Here is an 18,905-nt window from a genome sequence, read left to right on the forward strand (position 1 = left end):
AACTCTCACACCTGTCTTATCTGGCTTCTGCCTACCCTTCTAGCCCAGGGCATGTTCCCCTTAACTTTTCTTTCAGATTTCAGCTTACACATTATTTCCCCAGTCTTCTTCCCTGACCTGGCCAAGACTGATATTCCTCTTATGTGTCTCTGCATGATTCTGTACTTTAGACTCTAACAATCTAGTCTCTTAATGCTTTCACCCCTGTTGTGGACATTTTCCTTCACTCCCCAGATTTTGTAGCTCTTTGTCCTGGTAACTAAATTTCTCTCCATGCATCTTTGTGTGTGTGAGTGTGTGTGTGTGTGTGTGTGTGTGTGTGTGTGTGTATCCGTGTGTGTGTGTGTGTGTGTAGATAGAGGAGGGGGAAGGGGGTAAATTGGACCTGATCTGTAATTAAGCAACTGGTGCTTCTTTCTTTTTTTAATTTTTTTTTCCAGAGTACATCTGACTCACAATGTTACATTAGTTTTGGGTATACAGCATAGTGATTCAACTTCTCTGTACATGATGCTGTGCTCATAGTTGGAGCTTCTTATGAGGTAGGCTCAGTCTATTTCAACACAACTTTCACATTCAGGTTTCTGTATCCACTACTTGGTCAGAAACTCGCAAATACCATTGGGCCCACATGCACAGTTGTCAGTGCAGCACTAAGCCCTAGAGTGGTTTTCATCTCACAAAGGAGCAGACTGGGCCATAGTCCCCTTGGGCAGCCAGCTCATCTCCTGAGTATCTTCAAGGGAAGGGTTTGGCAAATTACAGGCCATGAGCCAAAACTCCCCCCTGCCTTTTATATATATATATATATATATATATATATATATATATATATATATATATATATATATAAAGGTTTATTGGAACACACATGCCATGATAATGATAACTACATATATCAAAAACTTATTCTTAGATCTGATTATTTCACTCTTTTTCTTATACAGGTTTAACGCCCTTCAGAATCTTTATGGATTATAGAACTCTCTAAACTCTGAAAGGAAGATATCATAGCTATGAGAGATTACTCTGAGTTCTGCAAATAAAATTATGTTTTTATTCGGCCTCCAATTGTCTCTGCTAATGACAGAATGCAAAGTAGTGGATAATCAAAAGTCATACATGTTTGGAGACTTTGTTCTATGATGGGTGCAGTAGTAAATTTTCCTTCCTAATTGCATTTTCCTACAGTGGCACCAAAATGAGCTTGGATTGTCTGAGCATATATTAACTGGGAGACAAAGATGATAATTGTTGTGCTGGGCAGGAATAGAAGCCATTTAAAAATGTTTAAAAATTTCATTTTCTATTATCCTCAAAGCAGATAATCCACAAAGCAAAGGGGTGAGGGTCAATTGAGTATAAGAAGTTTTTTGTTCTAGTGCACCATTATGATTTTTAACATAGCATTATCATTTTTATTTTGCAATAATTTTTTAAAAATCTTGCATACTTTAGTTAAGACATTCATTAACTGTAAAATTTTATACCAAATAATCTCATGTTTCAATTACTATCTAGCTCATGATGTCTAAAGCATTATTTATTCTATTCATAAGTTAATGCTGTTTAAATTCTGTTAGCAAAATGTATTAAATTTTTTTATGCATTTTTTCACCCTTCATATTTTTAGTTATGCAAGGTTTAAAGGTCAGGCAGAGTATTTTAATACTTTGGGCATTCTTAGAAAAAAAATTTACCTAAACTGGATGAAGCAAACCATTTTTACCAGAATCTGGAACCCTTGTTGTGGTTGGTGGTTGTGCACATTGATATATTATTTCTGGAGATCAGTTTTCCTATTTGTATAAAAATCCATGAAATATTTAGCATTTGACTCAATTACACTTTGAGGAGTTGTCTTAAGAAAATAATTAACACAGGGGTGCCTGGGTGGCTCAGTTGGTTGAGCGTACGACTTCGGCTCAGGTCATGATCTCACAGCTCGTGAGTTCGAGCCCCACGTTGGGCTCTGTGCTGACAGCTCAGAGCCTGGAGCCTGTTTCAGATTCTGTGTCTCCCTCTCTCTCTCTGCCCCTAACCCACTCTCACTCTGTCTCTGTCTCTCTCAAAAATAAATAAACATTTAAAAAAAATTTTTTTAAAGAATTAACACAAAAAAATGTCATTGCAACACTGTTTATTATAGGGAGAAATCTAAATTTCTAGCAGTAATAGCATATCTATAACTTCAGAAATCATGTTTTCAAAGATAAGTTCATAGCCTGGCAAGATGACTATAATGTAATTATAATTAAGTAAAATTAAACACACACACACACACACACACACACACACACACACACACACAAAGGCAGAGCATTATCTCATATATCTATATGCATGTGTAGGGGCAGGGGCAGGAGCTGGAGGAAGGAATGTGGAAGAAAATTTGCTAGTGATTATTAGAGTTGTGAGATGATAATTTTTACTTCTCATTTTCAACTTTTACCATCACAAATTTCTGTAACACAAAATTCTGTAGCTTATATAAGAATGAGTTTTATTTCAATAACTAGATGCTGGTTCCCAGAGCAGGTAGATTAGGTAAACAGCCCTCTTTAGAAAATGCTTTCTACAATTGAAACTAGACCACTTTCTCACACCATTCACAAAAATAAGCTCAAAATGGATAAATGACCTGAAGGTGAGACAGGAAACCATCAAAACCCTAGAGGAGAAAGCAGGAAAAGACCTCTCTGACCTCAGCCATAGCAATCTCTTACTTGACACATTCCCAAAGGCAAGGGAATTAAAAGCAAAAATGAACTACTGGGACCTTATGAAGATAAAAAGCTTCTGCAAGCAAAGGAAACAACCAACAAAACTAAAAGGCAACCAACGGAATGGGAAAAGATATTTGCAAATGACATATTGGAAAAAGGGCTAGTATCCAAAATCTATAAACAGCTCACCAAACTCCACACCCAAAAAAACAAATAACCCAGTGAAGAAATGGGCAGAAAACATGAATAGACACTTCTCTAAAGAAGACATCCAGGTGGCCAACAGGCACATGAAAAGATGCTCAACGTCGCTCCTCATCAGGGAAATACAAATCAAAACCACACTCAGATATCACCTCACGCCAGTCAGAGTGGCCAAAATGAACAAATCAGGAGACTATAGATGCTGGAGAGGATGTGGAGAAATGGGAACCCTTTTGCACTGTTGCTGGGAATGCAAATTGGTGCAGCCGCTCTGGAAAACAGTGTGGAGGTTCCTCAAAAAATTAAAAATAGACCTACCCTATGACCCAGCAGTAGCACTGCTAGGAATTTACCCAAGGGATACAGAAGTACTGATGCATAGGGGCACTTGTACCCCAATGTTTATAGCAGCACTCTCAACAATAGCCAAATTATGGAAAGAGCCTAAATGTCCATCAACTGATGAATGGATAAAGAAATTGTGGTTTATATACACAGTGGAGTACTACATGGCAATGAGAAAGAATGAAATATGGCCCTTTGTAGCAATGTGGATGGAACTGGAGAGTGTGATGCTAAATGAAATAAGCCATACAGAGAAAGACAGATACCATATGGTTTCACTCTTATGTGGATCCTGAGAAACTTAACAGAAACCCATGGGGGAGGGGAAGAAAAAAAAAAAAAAAAAAGAAGAGGTTAGAGTGGGAGAGAGCCAAAGCATAAGAGATTGTTAAAAACTGAGAACAAACTGAGGGTTGATGGGGGGTGGGAGGGAGGCGGGGGTGGGTGATGGGTATTGAGGAGGGCACCTTTTGGGATGAGCACTGGGTGTTGTATGGAAACCAATTTGACAATAAATTTCATATATTGAAAAAAAAAAAGAAAATGCTTTCTACAAAGAGGCTGTAAGACTGAATCTTGTTTTACAGCTGCTATTTCTCATTAGCCAGTTCGTTATCATCATTGCACTTTACAGCTTGGTCTATGATGGAGAAATTATCTAGCAAGGTTGGATACTTCCTTGGTATTCAGAAGGATTTACCTTCCTGGAGAAAAATATTCCCTTTCTCTCTCATGTATCTCCTATGCTACGATCCACTTTCTCATCTTAAATCCTTGGCTTAAAACATAGTAGGTTCTATGCTTCTTGTCTAGAAGCAGGAAGATCTGTTAGGGGACTGTTATAATAGTCTGGGCAAGAAATGATAAATCTAAACCAAGTCAGTGGTTTATCACCTCCCTCACATAGACATCTTCCTTACTCCACTCAGGCCATGATCATATATGGATGTTCTCCTCACCCTGTTCAGTCACAAAACCCCATGCCGTTACTCTACATAATCCCTTCGTTGTATACCATCTTCAACCTGTTCTATCTCTGACACCCCCATGCCAGGCCACTGGCCCCCATGTGAATGCCAACCTTACCCTGCTTGCGCTCCAGTACCCACCCAGGCCATCCTACATGTGTACCCTCCTAACTCCACCAGGGTGCCCCATACATGTTTTTCCTTATTTACAATAATAAATTATTACAAATTTTAAAATAATAAAATTTTTAGTTAAAGGAAAAGAGACACTGGTAGAACTTTTAGTCTAAAGATATTCTAATACCTTAAAGTCCTTGGCCAAACCCTGACTTTATTAGAATATGTGAAACACACTCAAGGAACATGGATTCCTTCTTTTGCTACAGTTATCAATGTAATCATTGTTTAAAAGAGTAAACATATCAGTTTTACATTAAATATCATGCACATGCAGCCACACACTCATATTCTTTCACTGTCATTCATTCCTCTGAGGATCAAAAATTGGCAAAAGATGGGTACCTGGATGGCTTAGTCCACTGAGTGTCCAACTCTTGGTTTTGGCTCAGGTCATGATCTCACAGTTCATTGGTTTGAGCCCCACATCAGGCTCTGCAGGCTCTATACTCACAGCACTTGGGATTTCTCTCTCCTTCTCTCTCTGCCCCTCCCCCACTTGCACGTGCATGCTCTCTCTCTCAAATAAACTTTTTAAAAAGTGGCAAAAATAATAAAATTATTAGCATTTTTAATGAAAAGTACTGCCTATTGCATTCTGTTGCTAAGAGTCTTCTGCTACAACAAGAATGATGGTAACAACAAAGGGGATACAAGGAAGGTATTAGGGAAGACAGAAGGAAGGAGAGAGATGAGAAAATAAGAAAGTGAAAAGGTGGGAACAAGGAAGGTAGCAAGAAGAGAGACAGAAAGAGGAGACCAAGGAGAGAAAAGGCAGAAGAGGGAAGCTAAATGTGAAAAGGAAGTGTCAAGATGACATTCAGGAGAGTCTGACTTGGCCACCAAATCCCATGGCACAGGGTTCTAACCCTGTGCCCCAAAGCAGTGTCATTGTCAAGTCAGCCCCAAAGCAGTGTCATTGTCTCATCAGCCCCAAAGCAGTGTCATTGTCAAAATAAAAACATATCTACTCCAAGATGCTGACAAGTAATGGAGAAACTGTTAGTTCATACATTTCTTTAATACACAACTGAATGAAGCTGACATCCAGAGTTTGGTACAGCCAACTTCTGGATGTTGTTTATGTATTTGTTTAATGACACCTTTAAATGATTCCTATTTTGAGAGTCACTTTTAGAGGCTACACAAGAATCAGCATCTGCAAATGGTGAGAAAGTTCTTGGTTGGTCAAAACTTCAATGAGGAAGAATATGGATATTATATGTATAACTGGAACACTTGCAATGCTTTGCCCACATCTCATTTTGCTGCTTTGATAAAGAAAGAACTACATATTCTGTAAATAATGATGTCCATGTTTCAGATTCAATCCCCTACCAACCATGCAGAAAGATGTCTTGTCCAGTGTTGTGGTTCTTGTTAAAGCCAGGGTATTAAGCCATTCCCCTTTAAACAGTTTTGTCTCAAAAAAGTGTAACAGAATATAAAGATTTTTCTCTACTATTCATATGATTGTTGGATTTACAAAAGAGTATTCTTGAAACACAATAAAACTTAAGGCAAAACTTTTAGAGAAAAGGGATACCCTTTCCCAGAATAACTCAACAGAGTTATTTCATGGGTTAGGTTAATTGGCAGATATTTTTAGCTGAGGTGAATCTTTCTATATATTTCCTGTAGGTGCTATTATAAATACTACCGAAGATGTCAAGAGAGAACATTACCTTCCCAACATCCGTTTCTTTTTTTTCCTTCCTAATAGAATCCTGATTTTGTTTGGATAGCGCTGTCCCCACCCATCCACCCTCCCCCCAACCCAATGACTGAGGGATAACAGACCTCACTGTCAAGTTATTCCTGCTTCACAGAAAGCAGTCAGCACATGACATGGCTCTGGCTCCTGCTGTAAGTAAAGAAGACACTGGTCTACATTTGTCCAATTATAGTTGGGGAAAAGGGTTTTCTCTCATTTAGGAGGTGAGCAAGAATGTATGTTGATTCAGATAGTGCTGGTATTGTATAACCATAAGAGTAGCAAGTCTAAATTCAACACTCTCACACTGAGGATAACAGAGCAGAAATATAGAACATGGATCCTTGATGGCCACCATTGAATTATTGCAACACCAACCTGACCAAAACTAATTCTACTTCTGGACTTTCTGTTATGTAAGATAATTAACTTTTTTACTGTATAATTTTTTCTTGAATTGGGCTTTTTTATTTGCAGCCAAAAGCATACTAGTTGATCAAACTATGTCCAAGCTCCAGTAGGAAAGCCAGAATTGCACACAGACATCCATGCCAAACTTGCAGTGCTAGGGAAGGTGCTTTTATAGGTTATAGTCAAGAGTTACATGGCCTTCTCAGTGTCCCTGCAGAAAGAAATCTGAAAATAACTGGAAATACTGGAGACTTCTCTCACAGATTCCTTCTATTTAGACAACTTTAAAACTTAAATGTGGACTCACAGTCTTTTCTTTTCTGGCATAGAGGAAATCAATAATGCAAGCTTTGCAAAGGTAAACTTATTGATTTGAGGACAAAGGAAATGATGCTATATAAATTCAACCAAAAAGAGTCTTGGGAAATTCTGATATTCTTTGACAACAATCTACCTTTGAGTTATAGTTTTTTAGCACTAGCTGCCATCAAAATTAAAATGTCAAAATCAGCTTAGTGCCCAAGATAAATGTTCACATTGTTATGACAACCTCTTTTTCAAGTTTAACATCAGAAACCTTAATTTGGGGAGAGTTAATATTTACTTTGGGAGGTTTTTTTTGGGGGGAGGGGGTTGTACAAATTAGACTTGTTTCAATTATTTCCAGAATATCACTATTAGATTTTACATTATCTTTTCCATAAATAAAATATTCTATGATCAAAATCAATTTCCAGTTTAGTAACATAAATCATATGCAACTTTGTTATATATGTGTTTTATATACTGTTCTAGGGGGAAAAATTCTATTTTCAACTGATTCACAAAGGAGTCATGACTCAAAAAGTTAAAGCTATTGCTGGAGACTGAATAATAACTGTAGGTGGTCAGAGAAATTACCATGAAAAGGTAAAACAGATAGAAGGAATAAAATTAGATGTATTTTTTAAGTTTTGCTGCAGTAAATATAATAGAGGACAGATATATGGAAAGTGCCTCCTGGATATGGCAAGTGGTTATATAGGTATTTGAATCTGTTACAGTTTGTTGTGGGAAACACTACAAACACACAGGAAGCCACTGGAGCCCTTAAGATATTTAATGACAATATATTGTGGTACATGTACAAATTAGATGTATATCTGTCAGTCAAAGTCCTGGCAGGACATTTGAAAACAAAAATGGAGACATTTGGTTCTACAACAACTTTGGTACACATTTTGGGCTAAGATGTATATTTTAGAATCCTTTCCATTTTGTTAATGTTAGTTTTTAGTCATTATACTTCATGTTGACAACTTTTGAATATAAACAAATACATGTTTCATAATCATTAACTTTCTCATAGTAAATCCAATCCTTTTTTCTTCAGGCAAAAATATTCTTCTAGTTCCAGAAACCTGGCACTACTTTATTACTGTCAAAGAGCGAAATGTTTATGTAAACTTCAAAGACAATTTGCATTGATTCCATTTCCAAACTATACTTTCACGTTGGATTCATATTTCTCTTTTAAGTTGTTATGAACATAAATTGTGTGTGGAGTGTGGGTAGGTGCATGGGTGTAGTTTACTGAGCTGATCAATGGAGAATCCATGTACACAGACGATCTCAAGCCACCACCAGCTCATCATGTCTGTGTCTTTTCAGGAACTGACTGAATGGGTTGTTTGGTGCAATGGCAAGTGTTCTGGACTTTAGGTCTGGAGGTAATGGCTATTATTAGTCTTTTCATTAACAAGCTGTAGGACTCTGGCAAGTCCCTTCACCAGCTTATCTTTTATTTCCATAAAAGGGGTTGAGGCATGGAGTCTCTGATGTCACTTCTAGCTTTAAAATTCTGTGGTTCTCACTCACGTCCCTAATTATCATGCTTAATAGAAGCCATAAGTTTTGCCGCTTTAGTTTGAAAGGGCCTTTTTCAAACTGACATTGAGAATGCTAAATACACTATTTTAAAATTTAGATAAAGAAATTAGCAGATGATATTAAAATACAGCAAATCCCCAGTGACTTTTTGAGTCTAACAATTACAGCTTCCCATGAACTTTGACATTTTCCTGAATTGCATAAATTATGTTTATCAATTCGCAGGTAAATATTTATATGCCTAAGTAATGAGTCAACAAAACTATGAGAAATGGAGAGGATAATTTACACTCTAGAGTAGATATGTATTTTTAACTCAGCTTCATTGAAGAAACTCTCCTTAATATCCTTAATATCTTCTTCAATGTCTTAGAACAAAGGAAAGAGCTATTTATCCACTGCAAAGGCCGAAGTATTCCATGCAAGCTATCACATGGGTATTCAAAAAACATTACTGCATTGTATAAATTCCTATGTACTTAATACTTGGTATTCACTGTATTGTGTATTATGTATATTGTTTAATTCTCACAACTGTTCTTTGACATTATCTCCATTATTTCTGGTCTCAAAGAAGTCAAGTAACTTAACCATAGACAACAGCTAGTAAGGGACAGAGCCAGGAGTTGAACCTAAAATTCTAAAGCCAGTGCCTTCAATCTCGTTACCCTAGTATCTCTGGCAACACTGCCCAGACATATCCACTACATCTCAAATACTTCATCATTTTTCACAGATAAGGAAGCTGTTCACTTAACTTTGCTTTCTCCCTTGAGTGATGCCTCTGCACACTGAACCCCTCCACATGTCCCTCTAGCAACATCCACTGATACCTCAGGAACGAGAACGAAGTAGGTTTGGCCTCAAATGTCAGTGTTCTCAAGCTCTGTAACAGGGCAACTGACACATCAACATGGCATGTCTTTTGACATCAAAAGCCCTATCTCTTTTCTCTTGATTATAGACCACATTTTTTCGTAAATATCTACCTCGTCTCTCCTTCCACCATAATTACCCAATTGTCCCTACTCCAATTTTCTCTAGAAGACATCTACCTTCTAAATGTGCTTTAGAAAAGTTTTGACCTTTACTGGTCTTTGAGAAATAAAGAAAGATTGGAGGCACTGCCCTGGACTAATCCACTTCTGTCTTAGACTGGATCTCTTGAAAACATTCTGAGATGAAGAATTGTGTGCATAAGGATGGTTGGGGAGTGCTCTCAGGAGATACACTGCAAAGAAGTGAGGAAAGGACTGAGGAAAGGAAGACCCAGTGATAGGTCAGCCCTGGGGAGGGGTCTGGGTGCACTATAACCCTGTCAGACTGGTGGATCTAATTTGTGTCTTCAGTTTAATTATGTTTCTCTTCCAGAGAAAGGGCTTTTAAGGTTATAAAGACCAGTCTGAAATCTGACTATGCAGAATTTAAGAGCCTGAGCTTTCTCTCCTGGGAAAATAAATGGAATAAAGAAAGGTTATGAAATATGAAAGTTCTAAAAATAACAGCAGATCAAATAATTTAGTTATATTCTACTTACCATGAAGTTTTCACACCCTGAGCCTCCCTGTGTGAAGTCTGTGTTATCTGATTAGAGAAAGCAGAAAGAGAGAGAAAGAGAGAAGCCATATGAAAGAGAAGCTTAGTTAAGGATGGCAGACTGCACTGCAAATTCAGAAACGTCTTTAATATGTACAAGAACTGGTGCAAATTCATCTTTTGTTTTCTATAAATAATCCAGGTTTGATGATCTTAAACTATTGGTAAGAATATCTTTCCCTTTCATCTTTCCTGGACTTGAGCCAGGAAAGAGTTAACATATAACTCTTTGTTGTTTCAATTGAATTTAGCAAAACCCAGAAAGAAAATTCCTTCCTAAGGCATAATTAATTTCTACAACATGTTGAAATAAGAGCTGCTAACTTAGGCACATACACATATCCCTATTGCTAGATTCTCCTGGTTGGATTTTAAAGATATTCTTTCAAAGAATATATAAAAGTATAAATATATTTTTAAAGATATTCTTCCAAAGATAGATAGATAGATAGATAGATAGATAGATATATCTCAAGTTCTAGAATAAGGAGGATTTATTTTTAAGGGTTTTTTTAAGTTTATTTATTTTGAGAGAGAGAGAGAGATAGCACAAGCAGGTGAGGGGTAGAGAGAAGGAGAGAAAGAATCCCAAGCAGGCTCTATGCCATTAGCACAGAGCCAGATACAGGGCTTGAACTCATGATCCATGAGATCATGACCTGAGCTGAGATCAAGAGTCAGATGCTTAACTGACTGAGACACCCAGGTGCCCCTAGAATAAGGAGGTTTCACTGACTGAAAGATATTGAGGAAAACATAAAGCTCTTATTTAAAAGTATCAAGTCAAATACATCGGTGGTATAATCTAGGCTGAAAACAATTATTTACTTTTCTCCTGATGGGAGATTATATGATAAATATGCAAATAATGTTGATCAAACTAATATGGTCAAATTAATAATTCTATAAACACTAAAGGTTTAAGGAGTGTTTCCATGTAAAGAATAAAGAGGTATGCATGTATGTATGTATTTAAAACATTTCCCATAAATTACAGTATCCTGGGAATTATATAAAATGTACTTTTAAGTACATTTTAAGTCTCTAAGGGAATCACAATTAATATTTCATTTTAAATAAATTATGCTAGGAACAGGATATAAACTTGTGGAAGGTATAGTTTATTTGTTTTCTTTATTTATACTACATCCCCAACAGGTGAAACAGTAACTACACAAAATAGGTGCTCAATAACTATCTGTTGAGTTAATAAATTAGGACAAGGCCAGTGAGGACTATAAGACAGTACTAAGAATAAGAAATTATCCTGGCCATTCAATGAATATACTTTGTCTTAGAAAGAGAACTAGCAGATATTTAAAGCAAAAGGAGTTCAATCCAGGTTTGGGTTAACACTAAAACACTATTTACATTTGTCCAAATTCTATTCACAATCTTGGGTTCTTACATAAATGTTCCAAATTCTTTTAAAATAGCACAACAGGCATAAGCCCAGAACCATGACAGCTTTGTTTCAACAGAGAGTTAAGAGATGGCCTGTTTATGAAATATCTTTACCATGAATTATTCATGTTGGGAAATTAACAATATACTTACTAATTCCGCTGTAATGTCTAACTGTGTTATTTGACCAAGACTTTGAAATTGTCCTGGAAAAGCCAGGAGAGAAGTGAGAAACTGGCAAGGAATATCACCCCATGGTGTCACATAAAAACACTAAATACTCTATTATCATCACTATTATATAATGTGCTTTACACTTTACAAAGCAAATTGATATGTTATCTAAACTGATGATCATGACAACCACGTGAATCAGGTAGCAATACTGAATCATGCTGGAAGTTTGGGAGTACTAGTGCCAATTTTCTGCAATCTAACCAATTGAAAATAATGATAACAATAATCATGATCATACTGATCATAACTAGTACCTAAACAGGACTTATTCATGTGCCAAGTGTGACCTACCTGCCTCTACATGTTAGCTCCATTACTCCTCCAACAATCAGAAGCCACCAAATTGGAATTGAGGCATCTGCTTTATTCAAGTTGGTTGGCAAATTCACTTTCCACCTGGTAAAAAAAATAATGCACTTTTTGTCCCTCTCTCCTGGACTGAAAATAACCAGGGAATGACCATGCTGACCTTTCCACCCAGTGTCATGCAATAAAGCTGGAACAGAGAGAACTGACATGTAGCTGGGACAGGCTTATGTGGTCTGATGGTCTGTGTACTGACAACCTGAGCATGAGAGCTCCAGCCTCTCCTGCACCCTGGCAGGTCTGTGAGCTGGGGGAGGGGGTGGGCACAAATGCCAGGCTTTCCCCAATCTCACACTCTCAAGTTTTTTCAGTAGGTGGAAAACTGTTACTGAACATGCTGCTGTTCTCTCCTGGGAAGGAAAGCAGAAAACCACCCCCCGACTATGCCTCCATGGGACACTGCGGGGAAGAAAATGAGTGTTCCGGTCCATCCTGCCCCCAGCATCTCCAACAGCCAAATGAGGGAAACTGAGGACTATGTAGGCCTAGTTTCTTCCTCAAAGGCAAGGAACTGGCAAGCAGCAAAGACAGGTCTTGAGCCCCTAGCACTCTGACCACAGAGTACACATCATATTTACTCTTCACTATACTAGAAACCTTGCACTCCAACAAGTTTGATGAACACTGAGAGGCAAACATTCTAGAAGTCAAACTCTTGAATGCTCTTCTGGAAATGTTTTCATGCCCTAACCAGATACTCTTTTCCCATAATTTCTTGTCAAATGTGCCGAAAACATGTCACTGAAACCATTTCTTTCCAAGCCAAGTTAAGAGATAGAGTAAACAACAAAAAAGGAAAGGAAAAAAAATTGTAATCATAGTTCATCTCACAACGGCATATTTAAAATTTGACTCAATCTGACTTTGGTGTATTTCCATTACTCTATAAGTACTCATTATATTGTATAACAAGGTAAAACATCTGTTCATAGAGTTACCATTTGTGCCAAAAGCACTAATATTTTGCTTTCCTAAATATCAGACTCAGGAACAGATGTTACTTTATTCTCTTTGTATTTTGTCATCAGTCTTCATTCAACAGGTACCCCAATATGGAACTGTTGTTAGTTTGCTTTCCAGTAAATATATATATATATATATATATATATATACACACACACACATAATTAATATGTGCTGGGTCTTAAAGTGTTTATGTACTGCTTATTAACAAGCTCAAACTGTAGACCATGAATAAATTTGACTGCATTTTGTGAAAAGCAGCTCAGAGTCTTGAACTTCCTAGTGAGAGTAGAATTATATCATCTTCCACCCTGGAAGACAATTTTATATTTTACATACATGTATTTTGTAACCACTACCACTGTTATTTACTATTTGTGCTGTTATGGAAGGGAAGAAAGTTACATCACTTCCTTGCTGTGATTCTTATAAACAATAAAAAAAGTAGCATTAAGGGTCACAATTCTATCAGTTTTCTGATAAGAGCTTCAGTTCATAAGCATGGTGATTGGAAGAATTTGTTTTTCTCTAGGCAGAACTGGAATTGAAATTAGATTGAATCAAGACGATAGTCCTCAATACCTTTGCTGCCATTTAGAAAGATAATTATTAATTTTTTTATTTCTAGGAAAAAAAAAACTTAAGATTTTCAGATATCAATCTAGGCTAGTTGCTAGTGATTTATCATAATCAGTCATAACTCTGGACTGAGTCCAGACACCGCCTCTAAATCCTCCGCCCAGCACTCCAGCATCTAGGACCCATGGGTTGGAGTTTATATGAGGTGAAACTATTTGCCTTTCCTATTACATTTGAAGTACCTCACCTGTGGCAGTTTAAAAAGGAAAAAAAAAATAAATATAATCCTATAATATTTACAGAGGTATCAGTGCCCTTTCAAATTCTGATTAGTGCTACTAATCCTTATAGACTCTTTCAACATTTTGCAGGAAAATAGTGAAATCTAATTAACTATATTCTAGAAGGGACTGTGACTGATAATAGCTTAGCAACTAAAAGGGTTCATCAAGTTTAAAAGAAACATAACAAAGCCCCTGTTAAATATTTGAAAAATGGCACCAGTATAACCAAGGAAATGATTTTTTCATTTAATTTAGTTTTAACTTAAAGGAAATGATTTTTTAATTTAATTTAGTTTTAACTTAAACAGTCATGTATGGCTGCCATATTGGGTAGCACAGGTATATAAAATCTTGTTTTACCTTCATAATAACCTTGTGAAGCAGGTCATCTCCACTAAAAAGAGAAAGAAGTACAGAGATATTAAGTGACTCGCCAGCATTACAAAGCTGGAAAATGACCAAATGTATACTTGAATCCAATTCTCTGGAAATCCAAGTTCTCAATTCTTTTGATGGTACCACATCAAGCTCAAGGTAAGTATGAATAAAGAGAGGACAACCCCGCAAAACTAGTGATTGTACACAACCCTCTGAAAGTTCACAAGGGAAGTATAGTACAAAGAACTAACTCTCAAAATATGCTATTTTATCCTACTTATAAGCTAACAAATAAGCGTGCCACAGTTGTATGGAAACCACATAGAAAACAGGAGATTCCTGAGTCAGAGAGTAAGGACTTTACTATAGCAATAGCAGTAGCGTATTAGCATTTTCTTGTACCAATTTTCCAAGCCCAAATTCACACAGAGTGATGCCAAGAAGGTCAGCTGACTCTCACATGCAGTGAGTGCATTACAGGCTGCATACTGAGTTTAGGGAACTCAAATATTTTGTAATGGGCATTAAGCATCCTGCTCATTACTCCAAAGCAGGCATTATCTTTATCATACTAGACAATAAGCATGCCTCCCTTCCCCAATCCCTACCTTTCAAGACTATTCTCTATGCAAATATCCTTGAAATTGATAGTATGGAACAAAGGCAATCTCAAGATTTGCATAAATGTGAGAGACCACACACCACCCATGACAAGTGACAAACTGGGAGAAAACCAGCCAAGGAAAGAGAGACATGGCTAAATATCAACATGAGAGTTAAAGTGAACAGATAAATGTGTATGTTTGATAGAAAGATTATGTGTCCAAAGTAAAAAACAGAAAATTAATGTTGAAACTACAAAATTAAGGTGAAAGTAAATTTGAAAAATAATAGTGCCATATAAATGTCAAGAAACATTGGCATTTTTATGGGGCATCAATAGATGCCCATTTACAAATATAATTTCTCCAAAACTAGAGGCTACTTCACTCTTGGAATTGAATTGTAAATATATGCACATACCCCTCTTCCAGCCACCATAAAATTGTAGCATAAAAATCATAAGACATTAGATCTGAGAGATGGTCAGAAATAATGAAGTCCTGGTAACACAGGGAAACTGAGATCCAAAGGCATAGAGTGTCTTTTTCAGGGCCACACAGCCAACCATCAATAGATCTGAGATGCATTCACAGGAGTCTCTACTCTTGGCCCCTCCATTTCATTATAACACACTACCTCTTGCTTCTCAGCACGAAGTAGATTGAGCCTCCCACACCCCCCAAAAAAGATACTTGCAAACCTCCCTCTTGTAGAACATGCCCTTGGAACTAGAGCAGAGCCAAGTGGTCTGAGTTAGCAATGCTTCCCCAGGTGGAAGCCCAGTAGGAAACCTTAGTCCTGCAGATGGCTTAAATGCTCATTCCCTTGAGTCTGCCACAAAGGCACATTGCACTGCAGAAGATTTAAAAGAAAATTGTGTGCACAGCACAGGAACAAGCCCAGATCTTCCCTGAAGAATTGAGTACTTCAGTAATATCATTAAAGCTGGGTCAAAAAAACATCATTTCATTTTTTTTAATATGCTAATTTAACCTCAGGCACCAGCTCACTTAAATGAAAGGCACTTCATAAAGTTCATTTTTATTATTCTCAGCTGAAAAGTAAACAACACTTCTACAGGTGTCCTTCATATTAAAAGGCTTTATTTGCTGGCAATAGAGACTCTCTATTGACTAAAAACCTTATCTATACTTCACAGAGCAGATTGTTTTTCCCCAACACCCTTCAAAGAGGTGTAGCCTGTCCATTCTGGACAAAGGAAAATAGTGTGATAAAAGAGACAATGTATCAACAGCCAACTGAAAGAGCTCTTGATGGCCAATGCTGGAACAATTTAAGCAGCAAAATAATGCAGTATTCAATTAAAAAGTATAAAATAAATATTCATAAGTCTATATTGATAAACAAATAATGTAACTAGGCATCAACAGCACTTTTATAAAGATAATTGTCCCAAAACTAGAGGCTATGGTTTTCTTTGGACTGAGTCATAAATGTACAGACATATAAGTACAAATATAAATTACTGAATAAGTAGAATAAATGGTAGAGGAGAGACAAATCTTCCCCACAGAAGAATTCTAAATAATACATACACATATTCTCCCCTCCAGGAGGTGGCGCTTAATTCCCTACCCTTGAGGGTGAGCTACACTTAGTGACTCACTCCCAAAAATTAGAGCAGGGAAAGGGAAAAACAGTCCCTTTGCTGTGGAGAGTCCTGGAGAGAGCTGTCTTAACCAAGTGATGAAGGTTAACATCACCAGTAATGCCATGTGGATATGATGTACTCTGATGTGAGGTAATGAGAAGGTATTCTTCCCAAATCCCATAACCCCAGTCTAACCATGATAAAGACATCAGACAAACCAAGATCAGGAGACATTCTACAAAATACTTGGCCAGTACTCCTCAAGACCATCAAAGTCATGCAAATCAAACAGAGTGAGAAATTATCACAGACCAGAGGAGACTAGGAAAATGTGACAACTAACTATGATGTGTCCTGCAATGAAACAGAAAGAAGGCATTAATGGAAAAGCTGGTTAAATCCAACTAAGTTCTGGAGTTTAGTTAATAGTGATGAATATTGTTGCTTTCTTAGTTTTGATAAATGTACTCTGTAATGTACGATGTTAACAATGGGTAAAACTGGGTGATGGATATACAGGAACTCTGTACTATCTTCACAACTTCTCTATAAATATAAAATTATACCGAAACAAAAAGTTTATGTAAAAAAAAAATAGATGGTACAAATTTATCTCATCATATGCTGTCTGTCTGAAGCATGGCAGAATTCTATAGCTAATGCATTGCCCAATCCAAGACGCACATTTTAAAAAAGGTTTGCGGAAGCTGAATGAGTTTAACAGCCAGGGGTGGAGTGGAAACAGCACACTGCACAATAAAAGGAAAAGCAATGTCGGGGTCCTGGGTGGCTCAGTCGGTTAAGCATCTGACTTTGGCGCAGGTCACGATCTCGTGGTTTTTGAGTTCAAGCTCTGCATGGGGCTCTGCACTGACACTGTGGAGCCTGCTTGGGATTTGCTGTCTCCCTCTCTCTCTGCCCCAGTCCCACTCTCTCTCTCTGTCTCTCAAAATAAATAAACTTTTTTAAAAAAGGAAAATCAATGTTTGTTCTTCACTGAATAACCTGAGTATTATTTATAATAATTATTTGTAGTAATCTGAGAAACAGAATGTGTTCTGAACATAACAAAAATTGAGGCTCTCCTTTATAGGTCAGCAAAAGTACTAAGGTAAAAGCCCAAACCAGTAAACTAACCAGATTTCAAAGAAACAAAAGTGTGCGAGCTATACAATAGTGTCTATGTTTAATAGCATAAAAGACTCAAATTAAAAACATAAGTTTTAGACAAACCTTCAAGTTTGAGAAACTTCTCTAAATTCTCTTTACTCTAGAAGTTATCTAGGATATTATAACAATATCTGAAATTTATATTATCATCTCCAAAATAGTAAAATCATTTTGCCCATAAGTCATAGCCCCTTCCTGCCACCCAGTTCTCTAAATTACTTCCTTTTCCCAAGAAAAGGCCTTTTCCCACACAGGCCATCCTCTGCTTTCAACCTTGAAGGTTTCAGCCCCAACCTAAACTCCACCACACCCCCATCCTCACTCATCACCTAAATCCCTTAGCTTTGTCAAAGAAATCTCAACCATTTCTTCCTTTAGACATCTTTTTGGATTTGTCTTCTAAACAATAATCCCTTCAAAATGACTTTGTAAATGAATGGAAGTGACTTGGTTAAAAAAAGGCATATATCTGCTTTCCACATAAATTTTATATAGATGGGGAAAACTTCCTTGCTCTTTTTCTCCTCATCTTTTCATATAATTGTGTTTCCAAAAGATACAAGAAAGGCATGAGCATAACCTGTAATACATGTGGTATGAATTTTCTTAAAAACAGTCCTTAAAGTCAAATTCGACTATGAATTCTATGTTAGGGGGACTGACAAATGCATAATATTCTGATCAGTATATATGAGGTTTACATTTTGTTTCATCACTTTTATTGCTGAAGAATACATTTTAAAGGGATGGATTAAATATTCAAAGACACAAACACTAGTAAATACCTTTTAGTTCAATATGAAGATAACAAACCCATTAGTATATCTACATATGAGTATGCTCAGCAAACAGGAGACTGAACAAATGTTTATTGAGTACCTCATGTTACAGGAAATGTGCAAGCACTTTGGCAAATGCTGTCTCATTTCCTTTTTTTCTATAAATATGTGAGGTCGATATAATTATCCTCATTTTTCAGGTTGTAAAACCAAACATCCAGAGATTAAATCACTCAAGGATGTGTTACTTAAGGTAAATAATTAGTTCCTTTAAGTGATAAGCCCCAAAGTATCAGTGACTTAACACAGTAAAATGCTATTTCTCATTTATATCACCATCTAATGCAAGTCAGAAGGAGAAGGGGTTGCATTCTGCCCCACCTCGTCATTCAGAGACACCCCCCCCCCCAGGATACTTCCATCCCATCCACTAGTGGATGGAGATTGAGAGCTAGGATAGTACATTAAAAGTTTTTGTACACCAGGCCTAGAAATGGCACATACCACTTATGCTCACCTT

At 37.0% G+C, this 18,905-nt stretch overlaps 1 long non-coding RNA gene across 8 annotated transcripts in view; it reads right to left on the reverse strand.

The window, feature by feature from the left end:
- LOC122219091 overlaps window positions 1-18,905 on the reverse strand; it is a 203,863-nt gene that overhangs the window by 174,398 nt on the left and 10,560 nt on the right. For 7 of the 8 annotated variants that reach the window (XR_006202254.1, XR_006202259.1, XR_006202253.1 and 4 more), the window contains exons 3-4: window positions 11,943-12,047; window positions 9,952-9,998 (exon numbers count right to left, since the gene is read on the reverse strand). This is a non-coding gene — a long non-coding RNA (uncharacterized LOC122219091). Of the gene's footprint in view, window positions 1-6,217; window positions 6,285-9,951; window positions 9,999-11,942; window positions 12,048-18,905 lie in introns of those variants that run through there. The other variant, XR_006202256.1, reaches the window with a different exon arrangement.

Source organism: Panthera leo, chromosome B2, assembly GCF_018350215.1.
Source record: "Panthera leo isolate Ple1 chromosome B2, P.leo_Ple1_pat1.1, whole genome shotgun sequence".
Lineage (NCBI taxonomy): Eukaryota > Metazoa > Chordata > Mammalia > Carnivora > Felidae > Panthera > Panthera leo.